At 36.5% G+C, this 24985-nt stretch overlaps 1 pseudogene; it reads right to left on the bottom strand.

The window, feature by feature from the left end:
* Positions 1–2284: 2284 nt before the first annotated feature.
* LOC118575514 lies at positions 2285–24133 on the bottom strand (annotated as a pseudogene).
* Between the last annotated feature and the right edge of the window lie 852 nt (positions 24134–24985).

Raw genomic sequence — 24985 nt, 5'->3', positions numbered from 1 at the left:
AGAAAAAGTTATAATCTGTATAATACATGAAAAAATATTTTTATGGCTTAAAGTATTGACAATCTAGGGCCTATTTGTAAAAAGACTGACACAAAATCAGATAATAAAAATGAATAACTTGTGCATGTTTATTTGACTCTGTCCTTCAGTTAGCAAAACTCTTTTCAGCATCTGTTCCTGAAAGGTTGCATAATGGATTTGACTGTAGTTTGCAGTCCATTCGCAGAAGGTAGTTCAAATAATCTTTCTCCATCAGCCATTGAACTCTTCTAAGGAAGAAGACATAATCCATCAACAAGTCTCCATCCTTGACTTTATTCTGCTTCATTCTCCCAAAGCATCTGGAATGAATGAAATTGGACACAAGAAGTGGACTGTTCAGGAGCAAGAAAAGAAAAAGCAAAGTGAACATCTTTGTCCTACTATGAGCCTCAGCAGTGTGTATTGTGAAGTGTTATTTAAATCAGCATGTTATGTGCACACACATATATACCCACATGCCTTTATTTCTGTAGCCAAAGGAAAGCTTACTTATGCATTTATGATTCCTTTTTTCCAGGTGGTTCCCCATATCTGTAAGAATCTTGGACACCCTCCTCTGTGGGTCTCTGAATCTGATGTTCATGTGATTAAACTTGGAAGATAAGTATACGTGAGGGAGTACAGGTAGTTTAAGGACATCACTCATATATGTGGAAATTAAGGCTCCTTTGAGATGCTATTCTGGAAAATATGTTCCCAGGATTGCCTGAAAACTCTATTTACATTAATGGCTTTAGAAAAGATGTCAGTAAATTTTGTTAGATGATCCAATTGGAGACATGCAGGAATGGTTCAGGAAGGATTCACAAAGCCAGAATTCGTGGTTACCAACTGGGAATTGTACAACCAAGTCCCTGTCAGGGAAAAGCAGCTCCATGTTTAGAGCAACTAAGTTCTATACAGCATTCACAGCTGAGCCTATGCTACACCAGTGACAGTTACAGAATATTAAATTAAAGCCTATTCTTCACTGTCTTGAGAACCAATAATGAGGCCAAATTCTGAAATTTCCTCAATCCTGATGATCCCCTACTATCCAAAACCACTATCATCACAAAATCACTGTTAGATTTACATTACAAAAATGTTCATTTTTATAGATACAAAAACATCCATAGAGATCTTGGGTGCTACATTTCAAATACTAAATAATATTTATCACTCTTCCTCCCTATCAATCATAATAAGAAGATTGGGTGAATATTTGACTTCTAAAATATGATATATCTCCCAAGCCTCAGTTCTCATATATCAATTTCTTGTGTTGACCCATTTTTCTGCTTTATCTGTGATTTCATGCAATGTTTTATTTTTCATTTTACACTCCAGTACTGGCTTTGAAGAAATCTTGTTGAGTATCCTAGACGCAAATAGAAAATGGGAAGTCACTTGGTGTTTAATGTATAAATTCTTCTTTTACCATTTTCTATTCATCTATTTCTTCCTTCATTCTAGAATCTTCACTGACAGTGTGAGAGTGTTCTGATTAGTGTGAGATGCTGAGCTTCTTTCAGTGGATATGGACTTCAGCGAAAGAATAACAAATGTAGAGCAAGTCTTTTATGTGGGTAGTTATAAGTCTTATATAACATTTGAGAAGAGACAGAAGGGGAAATTTTTTTCAACTCTGCATCTGACAGAAGCTAACATCTAAAGTATAGAAAGTGGTAAAGAAAAATCCTTGTTAACCTACAGACTTTGCCTCCCAGAATTCACTAAAGAGGAAACTCGAACTGGTGAGAAACATTTAAAGACATCTTCTTTTGCCTTGTCTTACTGTGTATTGTTTTGCCACACATGGTGTTTGTCTTTTGGTAACATGATCTTTTTGGTAGGGTAATGGTGGCATAGTAGAGTTTGGATAGAGGGTAGGTAGGGGGGAGTTGAGTGTGAAAACACCATATTGTGTTAAGTTTCACCATTCATGTGCTGACAAAGTCACACATTCATTAGGACATCAAATGAAGAACAAAATTTATTTCAAATCTTAATGTATACTAGAGAAAGAATAGAACATCTCTGCACAGGGATAATGTCCAATAGCCAGGTCTTACAGGATAAGTGTTTGATTGGAAGTTTATATGAGAAAATGCAGAGAAAAGTAGTAAACATGGAGATTCTAGACTTTGGCATTTAAGAAAGAGTGAGAGACAAAAGATAATGCATACGTCTTGCATTGAATCCTAAAATGTGGTTCTGTACCAGCACTAAAGTTGTCAGTTTCAGTTTAGGATATGTCAGTTCAGAAAGATGCTTTCCCCTTTAACTTTTGAAGAGAATTTCTCTCTGGTCTTAATAAAATTATGTAGCACTTAGGGAAAAAGATGCATCCCAGAAGGCCAACACTGGAGGCCAGGATGGAGAAGACCTCCACAGCCACCATGACCTTGCCCTTGGTGCTGTGGTAGACAGGGAGAAAAGTGACCCAGACACTGCAGAACAACAGCATGCTGAAGGTCAGCAACTTGGCTTCATTGAATGTGTCAGGGAGATTCCTGGATAAGAAGGCCACAATGAAGCTCCCAAAGGCAAGGGAGCCATGGTACCCCAAGACAGTAGAATGCAGTAACTGAGCCCTTGTCACACATAATGATGATGTGTGTAAGCTCTGAGTGTGCATCAATGTTAATAGATGGAGGAGAAACTCCTAGCCAGATTGCACAGAGAATAATTTGGATTAGGGTGCAGATGGCAATAATATAGTTGGGAGCCCCTAAAGTCAAGTAGAACCTCCTCATTCTTCCGGGGGCTGTGACTTTGAAAGCCAGAACAACAGTAACTGTTTTGGCCAACACAGTGGAAACAGCCACAGTGAATACAATTCCAAATGTGATTTGCTGCAGGATGCATTTAGCTGCATTCAGATGGCCAATAAAGAGAAAGGGACACAGGAAACAAAAGAAGAGTGAGATGAGCAAGATGTAGCTGAGACTGCGGTTATTGGCCTTCACAATAGGTGTGTCATGATAGCTCAAAAAGATCCCAAGAACCACAGCTGTGAATGCAGTGAAGCACATGGCCATTGAAGTCAAAGCCATCCCCAAGGGGTCTTCATAGCTCAGAAAGACCACAGATTTGTGAATGCAGTGGTTCTGGTCTATATTGGCATACTGGTCCTCTGGACACTTTACACACTGATCCACATCTGATGAAGAAAGGAAAGTATAATTAGTGCAGCTTCAGAATATTTAGAGACCAGACATTTCATTTAAGTGTGTTGCAGAAGCTTTACAATGTCCACATTCTTCCTGTTGATTTAGGTGTAGGCACTGCTGCATGGCAATGCTTCAATTTCACAATATTCCTTCATTATATTTATGTGTAAGGAAACCAAACCATCATTATATTGTGTATTCAGCTGTGTGTTAATGATTCCATTTATCATCTTAAGGAAAGCACAGACATTTTAGCTCTGTTGTGGATGCTATGATAAACTGACTTAAAGTCTTTAAGTGATAGAAGCTGAAATCATTAACCACTGTTTTGCACAGTGTATATTTTCAAGTCTCAGAAGCACAGATACATTGCCTGCTCATTTTTTTCTGTCTGTTTTATGAACTCTGTCCACATTATGGGTGAAGAATGTGTCTTCTACTGGGACAAGACCTGTGATATATTTTCTACTGTGAATTTGTCAGCCCAAACATATTGACATAGAAGCAACACCAAACAGAATCAGTAGGAAACCTCAGAGTCAGCAAGAGATACCCTAGGATCAAGTTCTCAACATATATACCACAGAGGTAAATGCAAGTGAATAAGAGATAAAGATGAGATATAGAGGATGAGGGGGAAGGGAAATGAACATGGGAGATGGGTAACAGATATTTTGTTGTAATACAAAGAACTTTCTCTGGATAGAGAGGAGACAGACATGCCCTTTAGGAAAATGGCAGTTCATAAAGGTAAAAGGGGCAGCTCATCTTGGGATGAAGTGTTTAATTGGATAGTCAAGTCTATTAGGAAAGCAACAGGGGGTGTTGTTATCCTGACTTCAACACTTAGATAGCTGGACTTTGATATTCAGATCCAGGAGGAGGTAGTGGCCAAATAAGGGAACAGTCCTTGGTGGTTAGCTTTAAGTATGTAATTGTCAGCTCATAGGTGGTGTTTTATGTCTTTAATCCTAGCACAAGGGAAGCAGAGGCAGGCAGAATTCTGTGAGTTCAAGGTCAAGCTAGTACCAGGATAGCCAGGGCTACACACACACACACACACACACACACACACACACCAAAAAAAAAAAAAAACAAAAAACAAAAACAAAAACAAAAAAAAAAACCTTTCACAAAAAAACAAAAAGAAATGTAAATGTCTTAAGTAGTATTTCTATTGCTGGGAATGGAAACCATCACCTTGGTGACTCTTATAAAGAAAAACATTCAATTGGGTGTCTTATAATTCAGAGGTTTCGTTCGTTATCATCATGGTTGGTCATGATGGCATGCAGGCTGACCGGCTGCTGTAAAAGTACCTTAGAATTATACATGTTTGATCAACAGTGATAAACTGACTTACTGATGTGGCTTAAGTGTATCTATAACCTGGTAGAATAAGTAAGTGTGATTACAATTGCTCTGAATCAGAGGATTACCGAGGAGCCATGATGTGCTTCTAGATTTTAAGTCTTTTTTTATCTGGAATAATGCATTTAAAGACACATGTAGCCTGGCAGTGGTGGCACACACCTTTAATCCCAGCTCTTGGGAGTCAGATGCAGGTGGATCTCTGTGAGTCCGAGGCCAGCCTGGTCTAGAAATCGAGATCCAGGAAAGGCACAAAGCTACACAGAGAAACCCAGTCTAGAAAAACCAAAAAAATAAAGACACATGTAATTAGTTAATTTTTTTAGGGGACTGAAATTTGTCTTAGTTATGAAGGGAATGTACTGCTCTTAGAGAAGCCCTGATTTCAGTCGCCAGCTCCCATGTCATGTGTCTCACACCTGGCTCTAACTCTAACTATACATACATTGGATGCCTCTCACATGTATGTGCAATTGTGTACACATAACCACTCATCTCACATACATACACATAATTAAAGAAATAATAAAATATTTTTATTTTGTTGTATTTATCATTGTAAATAACGATTCCTCGTTTATGTTTTTACATTTAAAACAATTTCACTGGACTTTATTTAATCACTTCAGTAAATATTATATTTGTGAGTAACAGAGGGCAGAAGAAAACTTCTAGGAGTTGGGTACCTCTTCCTATAATGAGGAATTAATTGCTATACAATATTACTTGCCATAAGTGTCCTTTATAGAATTTCATTTCATTGTACACGATGAGAGGCAATAGAAGAGAAAAATAATCTATCTGCAATTTGCATAGAGCTAACTCTAATCAAATAATTATTTAATTAAAAAAAAGCTGTGTAGGCAACAACACTATTTAGAAAAATGTGGCAAGTTGCTTTCATAAAAAAACAATTTTCATGTTATATTTGTGACATTATGAAATGGGCGATGTATAGAAAAATATTGAACACAGGACACTGTATTTTCTACATCAGGTACCATCTTTTATTCACACTTTACTAGACTTCAAAACACATTGATCCTTTAAAAAGGGATCTCTGGGTATTGTGTGAAGTTTTCTGTCTCATGCTAAACAGTTTCTGAAAATTTTACAGGTATTTATTCCTATCTCCACTAATCTTACAGAGGAACTTCATTTGATTCCTAGAAGCCACGTAACAGAGATCTGTGGCTCTGATGCTCTCATCTGTTCTCCACTGACTCCTGCACATACATGGTGCCTTAAACTTATGTTCAAATTTAACATATGAATATTATTAAAGACTCATAATTGGAATTTGATCGACCTGCAATTTTAGAGGAGATAATCACACTAGAAATGACTTTTTGTAGAATTCCCTCACACTAGTTTGATTATCAAAACTGTTTATTTGAAAAAAATGACACATGAAATGAATTTTCAATTAGTCATAGCAAAGATTAGTACTTGAAGATATGTTGTTATTGATCACATTCCTATAAATATGAACATATCAAGTGATGTATTTGATTTGTAGAATGGACTTTTAAATGCTGTAATCATCCCGTGTGGGCTAGAGAGGATGATCATTGGGAAGAATTTACCTAGCAGCAAACACTCACTGGTCTCATTAGAAACTTCATTTTCTGGGCAGGGGTTGCAACCAAAACAGCAGACTGTCATTCCTTCCTGCCAGAATTTTCTGAATCCAGGACCACAATCAGCACTGCACACAGAGGGCGGCATCTGAGGAAAATTAGACGCATGCTGTTATCAGTAGTTTTTCTGATTTCTTCCATATCTACATTAGATGTACATGGTGAAATAAGCTTATTTTATGTACAGAAAATGAGGTATCACATTACACTTAGTATATTATATAATCTCGTTTAGTTGAATGTGTGGAAATATTAATATAAATTTGAGTAGCTTCACATTGCTAAAAAAAATAGGAAGAATAGGTTGTTTGTTATAGGCAAACACTATGGTGCTTGCAAGCTTATTTTTCTAGTTAATGTATGTCATATTACCACAAACTACATTAAAAAGTTAGTGGGAAACTGAGCTAAAAGAATTCTCTTCATTGAACATTATAAACTAATGTTGATGTTTGTGTTTTTTATTAGAGAATTTGAAGACAAATATTTAAATGTTTTTGAGAATTATTTCTTAATTATGGCTTATTATTTTACTGCATTATTTGATATTATTCTAACAGTCGTTTTTCTGGCCTGTGTTCTAGTGCCATCTTTTTATTACCTGATGATTTGAATATATCTTACTTTTCCATGTGTAGAAGTTCTTCTCTTGTTTCCATAACTCTGTAAGAATCCTTATGAATTCCTATAATTTATGTGCACTGTTGAACATTTTTCTGTCTCTGTACTAGTTAGGGTTCTCAGGAGTAAAAGTGCTTATAACATGAATCTGTCCTTCTCTCTCTCTCCTTCTCTTTGTCTCTATCTCTCTATCCATCTCCCCCAAGACCTAGCTATACCACTCTTGGGCATATACCCAAAGAATGCTCAATCATACCACAAGGGCATTTGCTCAGCTATGTTCATATCAGCATTATTTGTAATAGCCAGAACTTGGAAACAACCTAGATGCCCTTCAACTGAAGAATGGATAACGAAAATATGGTACATATACACAATGTTGTACTACTCAGCAGAGAAAAACAATGACATCACGAGGTTTGCAGGCAAATGGATGGATCTAGAAAAAAAATCATCCTGAGTGAGGTGACCCAGACTCAGAAAGACAAACACTCATACTAGGATACTAGATGTAAAACAAAAATGACTAGACTGCTACTCACAACTCCAGGGAGGCTACCTAGAAAATATGACCATAAGAAAAACACAGTTCTCAATTCTGAACATTTTTGCTTCAAATACAAGAGAGCCTACAGATGTAAAAGAAGCATTACTAAAGCTTAAATCAGTCATAAAACTCTACATGCTAATAGTGTGAAACTTCTACACAGCACCCTCTCCAACAGACAGTTCTGCCAGACAGAAAATTAATGGAGAAGTCATGGAACTAAGAGATGTTATGACTCACATGGACTTAATAAATGTCTACAGAACATTCAAACCAAACAGAAGAGAACATACATTCTTCTCAGCACCTTATGGAAATTTCTCTAAGTATGTGACCACAAACTTGTTCACAAAGCAAATCTCAGCAGTTACAAAAGTAAACAGAATAATGCCCTGTATTTTGTCAAACCACCATGTCTTAAAGTTAGAATTCAACAGAAATACAAATTACAGAAAGCCTACAAACTAATGCAAACTGAATAATGCTCAACCGAATCACCACTGTATCAAGGAAGAAATAAAGAAAGAAATTAAAGACTTCCTACATTTCAATGGAAATGAATGTACTACATACCAAACTTTTGGGACACTAGGAAAGAAGTACTAAGAGAAAAATCTGTACGTATAAATACCTACATAAAGAAGTTGGAGAAACCTCACACTAGCAACTTAGCAGCATACCTGAAAGCTTTAGAAGCAAAAGAAGCAAGCTCACCTAGGAGGAACAGATACCAAGAAACAATCAAATTGAGGTCTGAAATCAATAAAATGGAAATAAATAGAACAGTACAAAGAATCCATGAAACAGAGAGTTGGTTCATTGGGATAATCAACAAGATAGAAAAAACCCTTAACCAAACTGACTAAAAGGCAGAGAGAGAATGTCCAAATTAACAACATCATAAATGAAAAGGAGATATAACATATGAGAATGAGGAAATCCAGGGAATCATCAAGTCATACTTCAAAAACCTGTACTCCACAAAATTAGAAAACTAAAAGAAATGGAAAATTTTGTATATAAGTGCCCTATACCAAAATTGAATCAAGACCAGTTAAACAATTTAAATATACCTATTACCCATAAGTAAAAGCCAATGACCAGATGGTTTCAGTGCAGAATTCTACCAAAATTTCAAAGATACAATAATACAATACTCCTCAAATTTTTCCACACAATAGAAACACAAGAAACATTGCCAAATTATTTATATTAGGCTACAGTTACCCTGATAGTCACAGAAGATGCAAAAGGAAGAGAATTACAGAACAATTGCCCTCATGAACATTGATGCAAAAATACTCAATAAATTACTGGCAAACCAAATTCAACAACATATCAATATATCATCAACAATGATGAAGTACACTTCATCCCAGAGATACAGGGATGGTTCAACATACGAAAACCTATCCATGTAATCCATCATATAAACAAACTGAAAGAAAAAAAACCTACATGATTGTCCCAATAGATACTGATAAATCCTTTGACAAAATCTAACATCCCTTCATTTTAAAGTTCTTTTAGAAATCAGGAATACTAGAAATAAACCTAAACATAGTAAAGGCAATTTACAGCAAGCTGATAGTAAACATCAAGTTAATGGACAGATACTCAAGGTGATACCTCTTAATTCAGGAACAAGACAAGGCTGTACACTCTCCCCATATCAATTCATTATAGTACTCAAAGCCCTACCTAGAGCAATAAGACAAGAAAAGAATATTAAAAACATACAAATTGGACAGAAAGAAGTCAAACTTTATTTGCAAATGACATGATAGTCTACATACATGACCTCAAAAATCCAACCAGTGAAATCCTACAACTGAGAAGTACCATCAGGAAGGTGGCTGTATACAACATTAATTTAAAAAAATCAATATCTCTCCTATACACAAATGATAAACAGGCTGAAAAAGAATCAGAAAAACATTACCCTTTACAATAGCCACAAATAATATAAAATACCCGGGGGAACTCTGACCTAACAAATGAAGGACCTATATGAAAGAACTTTTAGTCCTTGAAGAAGGAAATTCAAGAAGATATCAGAAAATAAAAAAAGTTCTCCCATGCTCATGGACAGGTATAATCAACATAATAAAACTGGAAATCTTATCAAAATAAATTTAGATATTCAATTCAATCCTCACCAAAATCCCAACACAATTCTTCACTGACCTCGATAGAACAATACTTAACTTCACATGGACAAACAGAAAACCTAATATAGCTAAAACAATCCAGTACAACCCAGCTACTTCTGGAGGCATTATCATCCCTGACTTAGAGCTCTACTATAGATCTATAGTAAAAAATAAGATTGATATTGGGATAAAAACCCGACATGTGGACAAATGGAATCAAAGTGAAGATACTGACATTAATCCACACACCTATGCACACAAGATTTTTTTTTACAAAGAAACAAAAATTGTTCAAGGGAAAAAAGGCATCTTCAAGAAATGGTGCTAGGATAACTGTGAGTCAACATGTAGAAGACTGCAAACAAATCCGTATCTATCACTATGCACAAAACTCAAATCAATGTGTATCAAAGACCTCAAATAAATTCAGCTACTCTGAACCTGAAAGAGGGCAAAGTAGGAAGTAGCTTAGATTGAACTGGCATAGGAAACCCCTTCTAAAATATAACATCAGCAGCACAGAAACTGAGAGCAACAATTGATAAATGGAATATCCTGAAACTGAGAACCTTCTCTAAGGAAGGGACATGCTGGTGGGTGTGCTAATTTGTACAACCATTCCAAAAATCAGTATGGGGACTTCTGAGAAACTGGAAATCAATTTACATCAAGACCCAGCTATACCACTCTTAGGCATATACCCAATGGATGCTCAATCATACTCATAGGACACTTGCTCACCTATGTTCATGTCAGTAATATACATAAAAGCCAGAACTTGGAAACAATCTAGATGCACCTCAACTGAAAAATGGATAAAGAAATGTGGTACATATACACAATGTAGTATACTCAGTAGAGAAAAAAATGACATTATGAAATTTGTAGATAAATAGATGGAACTAGAAAATACTCTGACTGAAGTAACCCAGACTCAGAAACACAAACATGGTAAGTGGATACTAGATGTAAACTAGAGAATAATCAGACTACAACCCACATTTTCACAGAAGCTAAGACACAAGGCAGACCCTAAGAAGGACATAAGAATCACCTTGGGAAGGGGAAACAGAGATTTCCAGGAGTGAACTGGGGCTATGGAGGGGCAATTTAGTGGTGGATATGGAGGATGATGATATGATGGATGGGGTAGTTTACCTGGGGGAGTGATGGAGTGGGAGAGCAATGAAAGAGATACCTTGATAGAGGGAGACATTATAAAGTTAGAGAGAAACCTGGTGCTAGGGAAATTCCTAGGAATCCTCAAGGATATACCAAGATTAGATAACTAGCAGTAGTGTTTAGGGCTCCTGACCTGGCTTACCCCTGGTAATCAGATTGGTGACTACCCTAACTGTCACCATAGAGCCTCTGTCCAGGTACTGATAGAAGCACATGCAGAGATACACAACCAAGGACAAGGCCAAGCTCTGGGAGTCAGGTTGAAGCAAGAGAAGAGGGATTAGATGAACAAAGTGGGGTCAAGGTCATGATGGGGAAATCTGCAGAAACAACTCAACCAAGCACATGGGGACTTAGGAACTTTAGACTGACAGCTGTGGAACCTGCATGGTGCTACACTAGAACCTTTGAATTGGGTAGACAGTTGTGCACCTGGGTCTGTTTGAGGGACTCCCTGGCAGTGTGATCAGGATATATCTCTGGTGCATGAGCTGACTTTGTCAATCCCATTACCTATGGCTGGGCACCTTGTTCACACGTGAGGCAGGGGTTATGGTCTTGGTTCTACCTATACTGAATGCACTAGGCTTTGCTGTCTCACCATGGAGAAAACTTACTTTTATAGAGGAGGGGATGAAGTATTGTTAAGGGAGGGGGTTAGGCAGAGATGGGGGCTGCAGGAGCAGGGATGAGACAGGGATCTGTGTTTTGTATGTAAAATGAATAAAATTTTTGTTTTAAATAAAGAGGTAAACTTGACTAAAGACTTTTCGTCCTTTTTTCCTTCTTTCTGCCCTTTTTTCTTTATTTTTGGTATTGTTTTTAGAGACAAGGATTCTCTTTGTATCCCTGGTTATTCTTGAACTCAATCTGTAATAAAAATAATGGCTACATATGTGTAATTTTATCCTCATTACAATTAGCCTCAGTTTTTCAGCACTGGTGTCAGAGGTTCAGCCAGAAAAAAGGTAAATCTTTGGGTAGTACTCAGAGTGGTCCAAGAGAATTTCACTTTAGTAGAAATAACATTAAACAGTGCTAACAAGCATTTTTATATTTATATTAAAAGACAGAAATGTGTTCTTGTATGATAAATGTTCAATGTATGAATGTCTGAAATAATACAAGAATTAATAAAACATCATATCAAACATTGAAACAGAGAGGCATACTGAAGGAAGCTATAGAATGATCCCTAATATACCAATCGATTTCATTTTGATAAGTTACAAGGAATAACAAATGGAAGCAATTCAATGGAAATCAGAATAGTTAGGTCAGACCCACCTCTCTACTTCCTGTGGCCCACTCTATTATATCTTCATATAAACTGAGCTGTTGACCAGGTGGAAAATATGGGCTAAAATTTCCAATCTTCATCTTAAGTCCAAGACCATTTGGGAAATTCCAAACCTGGAAAATGTCATACTCTGCCTGCAGTTTTGCTTTCTCTTTCATTATCACTTTGTCCCCAACAGTATATGTGAAGTGGGTCTTCCTAAGAATGGAGTGCAGCTGAAAGACAGTAAACATTCTATAGTGTTTGTGCCCTCCCTTCCTTGAAGTCAGAAAATATATGCTGATTTCATCATAAATACAACTGTGTTAAAGGTGCACAGTTGAGAAATCCCAATGAAAGCAAGTGGATTAATTAAATTATCATAATAACCCTAGAAATGCAATTCTCACAGAGAAAACTACCAAACACAAATGCAGACATACATGTGGATACCAAACATAAATATTAAATACACACACACACACACACACACACACACACACAAGTTCATATCCATACAGAGCTACATATACAATACAGCCACATACTATGTTCTCACATACACAGTTGCAAGCCAAGACACACATGTGAACACACAGACATAGAAAATCACACTTATGCACAAAAACAGACACACAGAAAAAGAAACCCACAAAAATACACAGCTCACACACAGACACTCCCAAAATCAGATAGATAGATAGATAGATAGATAGATAGATAGATAGATAGATAGATAGATAGATACTAACACACAGGGAGACATTGATGTGGACAAATTTACGTTCAAATCCAAAGACAGACAGACCCCATACAGATACACTGAAACACAGATATTCATGAACATAGGTTAATCCAAAAATACACACAAATAACTTACTTGTGCACATGTAGACACATGAACTGTCAAATATATACTTTAAGATTCATACAGAAACAAACACCTACATGAAAATATTGATGTCAGATAAATTAAAGCTAAGTTCTACAAACAGACAGATATGCAGATAGACAGAAACACATATATTAACACCAACCCAGATATACACACACATACACAGAAACAAACACATCCATAAACAATGATAGCCATCTATCCACACACATGGATACATGGATACACATGTATGTACTGAACAGAATCCTATCATTATTTTCTGTGTGTTTTCCAATGCCTAGATTTGGGCCAGAATCACCTAGTAACACTGTAGAAAGTGATCCTCTACACTGATTACCACTTATTTGACAACTATCGATCAAAAGATTATCTTCCTATCATGGAGACGATTAATGAGGAAGGACTACTATGTTTCCAGTATTAGAACAGGGGTGATGATATTTAGGTGCTCTGTAAGAAAATCACTGATTTGCCTTAATAAATTGTGTGTCCTATTCTGATACCTTTGCAACTGAGATTTACAGAAACCTTTAGATTTACTTTCTCAGGAGGAAAAATGTTCAGAAAGATTTATATTTGGCAAAATATTTCCTAATCAATTAGAATGAGGCATCAGAGAGACTATTAAAGACTCTGACATTGATGACACCAAATATCATCCGATAGAAGAAACACTACCTTCAAGCAATTATATTGTTGTCCTTTCACTTTATCCATTGTCTGAAGAAGCTTCGTCTGAAAGAAATGGGCCACAATATGCACAGCATCATATATATCATAATTGCCATCATTAAAAGCCATGTCAAAAGTCTGTCCCATTAGCCATTCCAATGAGGCATTGGATGAGCAATTCTTCAGTGTCTTCCAATTAGACCCTGAGACTTCACAGTTAAAGTTCATCCACTCCAGACTTGCCAGGTATTCAACTGGGGTGAGAGGGCTCAATGTCTGGAGAAAATGTTTAAAACCAGAAATCTCAGCATGATGGTGTGAAAAAACTAGAGTCCTTTGAGATGAGTCAAGTGTAAAGTCACTCTTACTTGTAGAGACATCCCACTGTGAGGTGGTGACCCATACTTTCTGTATACCTCGAGATTCCCACATATTATAGCTCAAAGCTAGAGTGCCATCTGTTTCACCATAAATGATAACAACATTTGAGGATGATGTCATGATTTGCTTATAACATGTTTCAGCTCTTGACACATATAAGTGCATGTTGACTGGAATCATGTTCACAAAGGCAAAGCAGACTGTATTTTCTTCCATCTCTCTTCTCAAATATGAGAGAAACTGGATACCATGATCATTGTCTGAGATTGTCAACCCAATCCAGTTCCAGTTGAAGTGAATCATGAGAGAGATCATGGCCCGGGCTAGAGATGTGTCCTTGGGGGCCCATCTGATACAAATAAGGAAACTGTTCATGATCACTCAGGATAGGATGGAAGGGTCCAAATGTAAGTTGAACAATCTGGGACACATGGAGGACAATGAGGTACCAAGCATTAAAATAAGTTGTTAAACACACTTTTCTGCAAAGAGATCTTAAATACCCATTTACCTATTACTTATTCCCTAATCTATACTGTAAAAGAGAAATATGAAAGGCCCCTAAAGTCTCTGAATAGTACCCTTGAACTATGTAGTTTTAAATAAGTGTAAGGTCAGTTTGTCCCTCACACTCTTCTTAGCATCTTGGAATGGCACCAGTAGAGACAGGATTTCTTGCAAAACTATCACACAAACATCTTACCTGCGGGGAATGGTAGAGGTTCATTGCTTTCCCAACTACTAAAGATTCTGCCAAGTTTGGTCCTGAAAGCACCACTGAACATATGTCCAGATTAATACAGTTATAATTAGGTGCATTATAATGATGTTTTACAGAAGATTGAGTGATTTTGTATGCTTTTGACATGAATTTACAATCATTTGCTAGAAATCCAAATGATAAAGGCATATTTGGTAAAATATCAGGGTTCTTGTTGACTTGATCCACTGAAAAAGCTAAGGCCAGTGCAAACTGATTGTTGACATTTCCTCCTCTGTAAAAGGATACAGTGATTAATAGAGACAGAGATTTACAGATAATCGGATGTAATCAATACAAGGTCTATCCTCTATTGGATGATATTTCCAAGCACCCCCAAAGACTAACACAAATTTTCTATGTTGGGATTATGAGATAACATAAGAAGATGGAAGATTACAAAAACATTTAAAGTTTCATGAGAATACAGGTCCTATAACTCAGATGAGCCATGGAAAAATCTTTGTGTAGTACTCAGAGTGCCGAGAGAAATTTCACTTTACTGGAAATAATATTAAAAAGTGCTAACAAGCATTTTTATATTTATATTACATACAGAAACATGTTCTAGTATGATAAATATTCACTGTGTTCATGTCTGATATCTCAAAAGAATTAAACATCATATCAAGAAGTGAAAAGGAGAGTCATACTAAAGGAGGCTAAAGAATGGTCCCTAATGTGATAATCTATTTAATTTCACTAATTTACAAGGGATCAGAAATATAAATGCAGTGTAATGGAAATCAGAACAGTTAGGTCAGACCCACCTCTCTACTTCCTTTGGCCCACTCTATAATGTCTTCATATAAATGTAGCTGTTGACCAAGTGGAAAATAAGGGCTAAACTTTCCAATCTTCACCTTAATTCCAAGACCATTTGGGAAATTCCAAATCTGAAAAATGTCATACTCGGCCTGCAGTTTTTCTTTCTGTTTCATTATCACATTGTCCCCAACAGTATAGGTGAAGTGGGTCTTCCTAAGAATGGAGTGCAGGTGAAAGACAGTCAACATTCTATAGGTTTTGTTCCTTGCTTGAAGTCAGAAAATGTATTCTGATTTCATCATAAATACAACTTTATTGAAGGTACACATTTGAGAAATCTCAATGGAAGCAAGTGGATTAATTAAATTATCATAATGTCCCTAGAACTGCAGTTCTCTCAGAGGAAACTACAAACAAAGATACAGACATGCATGCAGATACCAAGCATAAAATATTAAATACACACACACACACACACACACACACACACACACAGGTTCATATCCATACAGAGCTACATATACAATACAGCCACATACTATGTTTCACATACACAGTTGCAAGCCAAGACACACATGTGAACATACAGACACACAAAATCACACATAATCCAACCAGTGAAATCCTACAACTGAGAAGTACCATCAGGAAGGTGGCTGTATACAACATTAATTTAAAAAAATCAATATCTCTCCTATACACAAATGATAAACAGGCTGAAAAAGAATCAGAAAAACATTACCCTTTACAATAGCCACAAATAATATAAAATACCCGGGGGAACTCTGACCTAACAAATGAAGGACCTATATGAAAGAACTTTTAGTCCTTGAAGAAGGAAATTCAAGAAGATATCAGAAAATAAAAAAAGTTCTCCATGCTCATGGACAGGTATAATCAACATAATAAAACTGGAAATCTTATCAAAATAAATTTAGATATTCAATTCAATCCTCACCAAAATCCCAACACAATTCTTCACTGACCTCGATAGAAACAATACTTAACTTCACATGGACAAACAGAAAACCTAATATAGCTAAAACAATCCAGTACAACCCAGCTACTTCTGGAGGCATTATCATCCCTGACTTAGAGCTCTACTATAGATCTATAGTAAAAAATAAGATTGATATTGGGATAAAAAACCCGACATGTGGACAAATGGAATCAAAGTGAAGATACTGACATTAATCCACACACCTATGCACACAAGATTTTTTTTTACAAAGAAACAAAAATTGTTCAAGGGAAAAAAGGCATCTTCAAGAAATGGTGCTAGGATAACTGTGAGTCAACATGTAGAAGACTGCAAACAAATCCGTATCTATCACTATGCACAAAACTCAAATCAATGTGTATCAAAGACCTCAAATAAATTCAGCTACTCTGAACCTGAAAGAGGGCAAAGTAGGAAGTAGCTTAGATTGAACTGGCATAGGAAACCCCTTCTAAAATATAACATCAGCAGCACAGAAACTGAGAGCAACAATTGATAAATGGAATATCCTGAAACTGAGAACCTTCTCTAAGGAAGGGACATGCTGGTGGGTGTGCTAATTTGTACAACCATTCCAAAAATCAGTATGGGGACTTCTGAGAAACTGGAAATCAATTTACATCAAGACCCAGCTATACCACTCTTAGGCATATACCCAATGGATGCTCAATCATACTCATAGGACACTTGCTCACCTATGTTCATGTCAGTAATATACATAAAAGCCAGAACTTGGAAACAATCTAGATGCACCTCAACTGAAAAATGGATAAAGAAATGTGGTACATATACACAATGTAGTATACTCAGTAGAGAAAAAAATGACATTATGAAATTTGTAGATAAATAGATGGAACTAGAAAATACTCTGACTGAAGTAACCCAGACTCAGAAACACAAACATGGTAAGTGGATACTAGATGTAAACTAGAGAATAATCAGACTACAACCCACATTTTCACAGAAGCTAAGACACAAGGCAGACCCTAAGAAGGACATAAGAATCACCTTGGGAAGGGGAAACAGAGATTTCCAGGAGTGAACTGGGGCTATGGAGGGGCAATTTAGTGGTGGATATGGAGGATGATGATATGATGGATGGGGTAGTTTACCTGGGGGAGTGATGGAGTGGGAGAGCAATGAAAGAGATACCTTGATAGAGGGAGACATTATAAAGTTAGAGAGAAACCTGGTGCTAGGGAAATTCCTAGGAATCCTCAAGGATATACCAAGATTAGATAACTAGCAGTAGTGTTTAGGGTTCCTGAAAAGGATTACCATGGTAATCAGATTGGTGAATAACCTAACTGTCATCATAGAGCCTTCATCCAGTAACTGATAGAAGCAGATACAGAGATAAACAACCAAGCACCAGGTCAAGCTCTTGGAGTTCAATCAAAGAGAGGGAAGAGGGATTATATGAACAAGGGGGGTCACTATCATGCTGGGGAAATCTACAGAGCCAGCTCAACCAAGAACATAGGAACACACAAACTTTAAACTGACAGCTGTGGAACCTGCACTGAGCCAGACTAGATCCTCTGCATATGGGAGACAGTTGTGTAGCTGGAATATATTTGAGGGACCCCTGGGAAAGTGATTAGGATATATCTCTGGTATATAAGCTGGCTTTTTGGATCCCATTACCTGTGGTTGGACACCTTGTTCACACTTGAGGAAGGGGGTTAGGAGCTTGGATCTACCACTACTGAATGTACCAGGCTTTGCTATTCCTCCATGGGAGAACTTACATTTTTAGAGGAGGGGATGAAGGGAGGCTCAGGGGGTTAGGCAAGGATCAGGGGTGCAGGAGCAGGGAGGAGAGGGGGATCTGTGTTTGGTATGTAAAATGAATAAAATTTTGTTTTATATAAAATAATTAAGTGATGATCTTAATTAACAGCATGTGTTCCTTTTCTTTCTTTCCTTCTTTCTGTCCATTTCTTTATTTTTGGTATTGTTTTTAGACACAAGGATTCTCATTGTAGCCCTGGTTATTCTTGAACTCAATCTGTGATAAAAATGATGACTTGCATATGTGTAATTTTATCCTCATTTACAATTAGCCTTACTTTTTCAGCACTGGTGTCAGAGGTTCAGCAGAAAAGAGGAAAATCTTTGTGTAGTACTCAGAGTGCCGAGAGAATTTCACTTTACTGGAAATAATATTAAAAAGTGCTAACAAGCATTTTTATATTTATATTACATACAGAAACATGTTCTAGTATGATAAATATTCACTGTGTTCATGTCTGATATCTTCAAAGAATTAAACATCATATCAAGAAGTGAAAAGGAGAGTCATACTAAAGGAGGCTAAAGAATGGTCCCTAATGTGATAATCTATTTAATTTCACTAATTTACAAGGGATCAGAAATATAAATGCAGTGTAATGGAAATCAGAACAGTTAGGTCAGACCCACCTCTCTACTTCCTGTGGCCCACTCTATAATGTCTTCATATAAATGTAGCTGTTGACCAAGTGGAAAATAAGGGCTAAACTTTCCAATCTTCACCTTAATTCCAAGACCATTTGGGAAATTCCAAATCTGAAAAATGTCATACTCGGCCTGCAGTTTTTCTTTCTGTTTCATTATCACATTGTCCCCAACAGTATAGGTGAAGTGGGTCTTCCTAAGAATGGAGTGCAGGTGAAAGACAGTCAACATTCTATAGTGTTTGTTTCCTTGCTTGAAGTCAGAAAATGTATTCTGATTTCATCATAAATACAACTTTATTGAAGGTACACATTTGAGAAATCTCAATGGAAGCAAGTGGATTAATTAAATTATCATAATGTCCCTAGAACTGCAGTTCTCTCAGAGGAAACTACCAAACAAAGATACAGACATGCATGCAGATACCAAGCATAAATATTAAATACACACACACACACACACACACACACACACACACAGGTTCATATCCATACAGAGCTACATATACAATACAGCCACATACTATGTTCTCACATACACAGTTGCAAGCCAAGACACACATGTGAACATACAGACACACAAAATCACACATATGCACCCAAACAGACACACAGAAAAAGAAACCCACAAAAACATACACAGGCTCACACACAGACACTCCCAAAATCAGATAGATAGATAGATAGATAGATAGATAGATAGATAGATAGATAGATAGATAGATACTAACACACAGGGAGACATTGATGTGGACAAATTTACGTTCAAATCCAAAGACAGACAGACCCCATACAGATACACTGAAACAGAGATATTCATGAACATAGGTGAATCCAAAAATACACACAAATAACACACGTAGACACATGTAGAAACATGCACTGACAAATATACACAGGAAGATACACACAGAAATACACACCTACAGGAAAAACATTGATGTAAGTCAAATTAACATTCAGTTCTACAAACACACAGATATGCAGATAGATAGAAACACATATATTCACATCAACAAAGATATACACCTAGATACACAGAAACAAACAAACACATTCAAAAAACAATGATAGCAATCCATCCACACATATGGATACATATAAATGTACTGAACAGGATCCTATCATTATTTTCTGAGTGTTTTCCAATGCCAAGATTCAGGACAGAATCACCACTTATTTGACAACCAATGAACAAAAGCTTATCTTCCCATCAGGGAGAGGATTAATGAAGAAGGAGTCTTACGTTTCCAGTATTAGAAGAGGGGTGATGATATTCAGGTGCTCTTTAAAAAAAATCACTGATTTACCTTGATAAATTGTGTGTCCCACTCTACTGCCTTTGCAATTGAAATTTATACCAACCTCTAGATTTACTTTCTTGGGAGGAATAAATGTAGAGAAAGCTTTATATTTGGTAAAATATTTCCTAATCAACTGGAGTGAGGCATCAAAGAGACCATTAAAGCATCTGACATTGATGACACCTAATATCATCCAATAGAAGAAACAGTACCTTCAAGCAATTAAATTGTTGTCCTTTCACTTTATCCATTGTCTGAAGAAGCTTCTCCTGGAAGAAATGGGCCACAATATGCACAGCATCATATATATCATAATTGCCATCATTAAAAGCCATGTCAAAAGTCTGTCCCATTAGCCATTCCAATGAGGCATTGGATGAGCAATTCTTCAGTGTCTTCCAATTAAACCCTGAGACTTCACAGTTAAAGTTCATCCACTCCAGACTTGCCAGGTATTCAACTGGGGTGAGAGGGCTCAATGTCTGGAGAAAATGTTTAAAACCAGAAATCTCAGCATGATGGTGTGAAAAAACTAGAGTCCTTTGAGATGAGTCAAGTGTAAAGTCACTCTTACTTGTAGAGACATCCCACTGTGAGGTGGTGACCCATATTTTCTGTATACCTCGAGATTCCCACATTTTATAGCTCAAAGCTAGAGTGCCATCTGTTTCACCATAAATGATAACAACATTTGAGGATGATGTCATGATTTGCTTATAATATTTTTCAGCTCTAGACACATATAAATGCATGTTGACTGGAATCATGTTCACAAAGGCAAAGCAGACTGTATTTTCTTCCATCTGTCTTCTCAAATATGAGAGAAACTGGATACCATGATCATTGTCTGAGATAGCCAGCCCAATCCAGTTCCAGCTGAAGTGAATCATGAGAGAGATCATAGCCAGGGCTAGAGTTGTGTCCATGGGGCCCATCTGATACAAATAAGGAAATTGTTCATGATCACTCAAGATAGGATGGAAGGGTCCAAAGGTAAGTTGAATGACCTGGGACACAGGGATGACCATGAGGTACCAGGCATTAAAACAAGTTGTTCAACATACTTTTCTGCTAAGACATCTTAAATACCCCTTTACCTATTACTTATTCCCTTATCTATACTTTAAAAAGAGAAATATGAAAGGCCCCTAAAGTCTCTGAATAGTACCCTTGAACTATGTAGTTTTACATAAGTGTAAGGTCAGTTTGTCCCTCACACTCTTCTTAGCATCTTGGAATGGCACCAGTAGAGACAGGATTTCTTGCAAAACTATCACACAACATCTTACCTGCGGGGAATGGTAGAGGTTCATTGCTTTCCCAACTACTAAAGATTCTGCCAAGTTTGGTCCTGAAAGCACCACTGAACATATGTCCAGATTAATACAGTTATAATTAGGTGCATTATAATGATGTTTTACAGAAGATTGAATGATATTGTATGCTTTTGACATGAATTTACAATCATTTGCTAGAAATCCAAATGATAAAGACATATTTGGTAAAAGATCAGGGTTCCTGTTGACTTGATCCACTGAAAAAGCTAAGGCCAGTGCAAACTGATTGTTGTCATTTCCTCCTCTGAAAAGGTTACAGCAATTAATAGTGACAGAGATGTACAGATAATCCTTTGTAATCAATACAAGGACTATCCTCTATTGGATGATATTTCCAAGCACCCCCAAAGACTAACACAAATTTTCTATGTTGGGATTATGAGATAACATAAGAAGATGGAAGATTACAAAAACATTTAAAGGTTTATGTGAATACAGTTCCTATACCTATGATGAGCCATCAGCATCTACCACAGAGAGCCTTGTCCATCTCTGATTTTTGAGTGTTTTCTCAAAAGGTAAAGACAAGGCCCAAGGCTTTGACCAAACAGTAAACCTGATTGTGATTTCATTTTTAAATTACTGATCATTATGTAAAATACACATGATGGCTGAGCCATTGAGTTTATAGTATTTTCTTATGAAATTATCTGAATAGGGTAAGACAATCTCAAATGTCAGATTATGCACAATAGTTGGGGCAACATTTGGCTGTGTTACTTCCAATTCTTCATAATCAGTGGAAAATAAAGCTGTCATATGCCATCCTGACACTCTTTATCTTTCTTCTTTCTGGTTTATCTTTTGTGGCCACAAAATCTTTTTTAAGAATTTACTTTTAAATAAATTCAAATACCAGAGGTGGATTTGATAAAAATTGTATGTCTGTATTCATCTGTGAGTATGGATAATATTAATGCTCATTTGTCCATTAGTAGGGAATGGATTTCAACTGTAGACTAAATGGACATTAAATGCACAGGGATATACTTCCTTTAGGTCCTGAGTGCAGAGACTAAGGGCATGTACTACCTCTTTAGTAATGTTCACTTATTTTACGATTACACTGCCATGCCATATATTCATACTGGGTTTAGCTCACCAACATAATTTTTCTTGTGGAAAACATAGTTTGAATACATTCTCAGTTACAATAACACATCCTACTGAAATTTGTATGTGCCAGTATTACATGTTTGTAAAATAGAATAGTCTAAAATGTAAAATGTATGAAAAAAGTTTATGGAGTTTTATGTAAAAAAAATTGGTGACAGGTCAGATGGAAGAGAATGATACCAGTTGTGTTTATGTCTATGGGAAGAATAAAAACTTCTGTTTCTTTCTAGTCATTCCATACCATCTAACCAATAAAGATCAAATAAATACAAAATCAAAATTTTGATAGTCTTGAAACTGGTAAAATAAACAGATATAATGAATAAAATTACTTAAAAAAACTAAAGTGGTAAATGGGATGTAAGTGTAAGAGAATAAACAGATTGGACATATGTAGAGAGAAGACTCAGCTTATGAAATAATGGTAAAGGTGAGCTAATGGCAACACCTCTATCCCTACTGTCAACTGTTACCAATTATCACTTGTTACTGCTGTCTCTCAGGCAGATGACTAGGGAAGGTAGCAGTCACCACTATTAGGGGCAGCCACAGATCTCAGAGAATGCAAACATATCATTTACAGTCCATACAATCCTTCTTTGCTCTAAAGAAAGAGTGAATAAATGGACTTTGAAATTAAAGGCAAGTGATTATACATGCATACAAGTGAAGTATGGAGAAATGGGAAAATACATGAATTTCAAAGTGCATAGGTTTCCTACTACCATTTTGGTGCATCTTTAGAAGGCACAGTGTGACCACATGCAGATCATCTGAGAGAGTAACTGAACATCTATGTGAAATTTTTCTGTAGCTTGTGTGCCAAAAATATCATTTGCCCTAGCAATGTGTTAAAAACTACATATTGATGGCATGTTCATCAACTGACTCCACTCTATGGCCATTTGTTTATACCCAATTAGGGTGAAATTCATTGAATTAGAATGGGGTTCCTTTTGATGAGACATGACCAGATATTGTGATATGGAAACTGAACAGTCAGACCATATGTGATTCCACAATGTATGGAGTCCTTTCTTCACTCAGCATCTAGGATTGGAAGTTTGAGGGTAACTGGAAGAAAAACAAAAGACTATCTGGACAATTTACAAGTAGAAAAATGACACTGAATTTTTAAAAGAATTTGGAGATGTTTATTGATGTGCAGGTTGGGAAAATGAGGCAGAAGTTTCAAGGCATTGCTCTGATCCTCATCCTCTGACACGTCATGAAATATATATGATGACATCTATGTAGAAAGTATAAGGCACTTACCTTTCTTTGAATGGCTGTATGGACTCTGTTATCTCTACTGGCCCATGTACTGCCTCAATTAGGAAGGCACATGACTGAAATATTCCATCCTTGTCTTCATTCTGCTTCATTGTCCAAAAGCAACTAGGATGAATAGAAATTGACACGTGGAGTGGAATGTTCAGGAGCAAGAAGAGTAAAATCAAAGCGAACATTTTTTTTTCTGCTATAACCATGAGACATTTGAATTGTGATTTTGCATGCTTATCAGAACATCAAATGGGCACCCAGATATCTCCACTCGCTTTTATTTCTGTGACCAAATAAGAGGCTACTTATGTATCATGATTCATTTTCTTTATTTGTACAGTTGTTTCCTCACCTATTGAGAATACTCTGAATCTCTCTTCCCTGGGGCTCTTCATCTGCTCTCCATAGTCCATGACATACAATTTGGATGATAAATATATAGTATGATAGTTCAGCTAGTTTCATGACATCATTCATCTTTTTGGAAAGTAGAGCCCCAGGGAAAATGACATTTTGGGAAAGTTTGTTCCAATGACTGCTTCAGCATTTTGTTAGTATTAACAGCTTTAGAAATGATGTCAGTGTGTTTTGTTAGATTATCCACAGTGACACATGAATTATTTGTTCAGGGAAACTCATAAGTTAAGAATTCATGGATCCACACTGGGATTGTATCACAAAGTCCATGTCATGGAAAAGCAGCTTCATGTTTAGGGTATTTGAGTTAAACACAGCATTCAGAGTGTGGCATACACTATACCAGTGGCAGTTACAGAATATCTAACCAAAGCCAGTGATTCCATTGTCTTGAAAACCTTAATCACTCCAAATCATTTTACTTTCTGGATCCTGCTCTTCCAGAACTGTCCAGATCATCAAAGAACCACAGTTCATTTACAAATTAAATGTTGATTTTTTAAATATTCAAAGAGCTCAGAGAAAACATGTGACCTGTATGCCTCATTTCATATACTACACAAGACATATCACTCCACCTCCCAACCAATCATTATTCATGAGTAGATAAGTTGAATATT

This window comes from Onychomys torridus, unplaced genomic scaffold (assembly GCF_903995425.1).
Source record: "Onychomys torridus unplaced genomic scaffold, mOncTor1.1, whole genome shotgun sequence".
NCBI classification, from domain to species: domain Eukaryota; kingdom Metazoa; phylum Chordata; class Mammalia; order Rodentia; family Cricetidae; genus Onychomys; species Onychomys torridus.
Note: the sequence above shows the minus strand (reverse complement) of the source record. Positions and strands in the feature narration are given on the sequence as shown.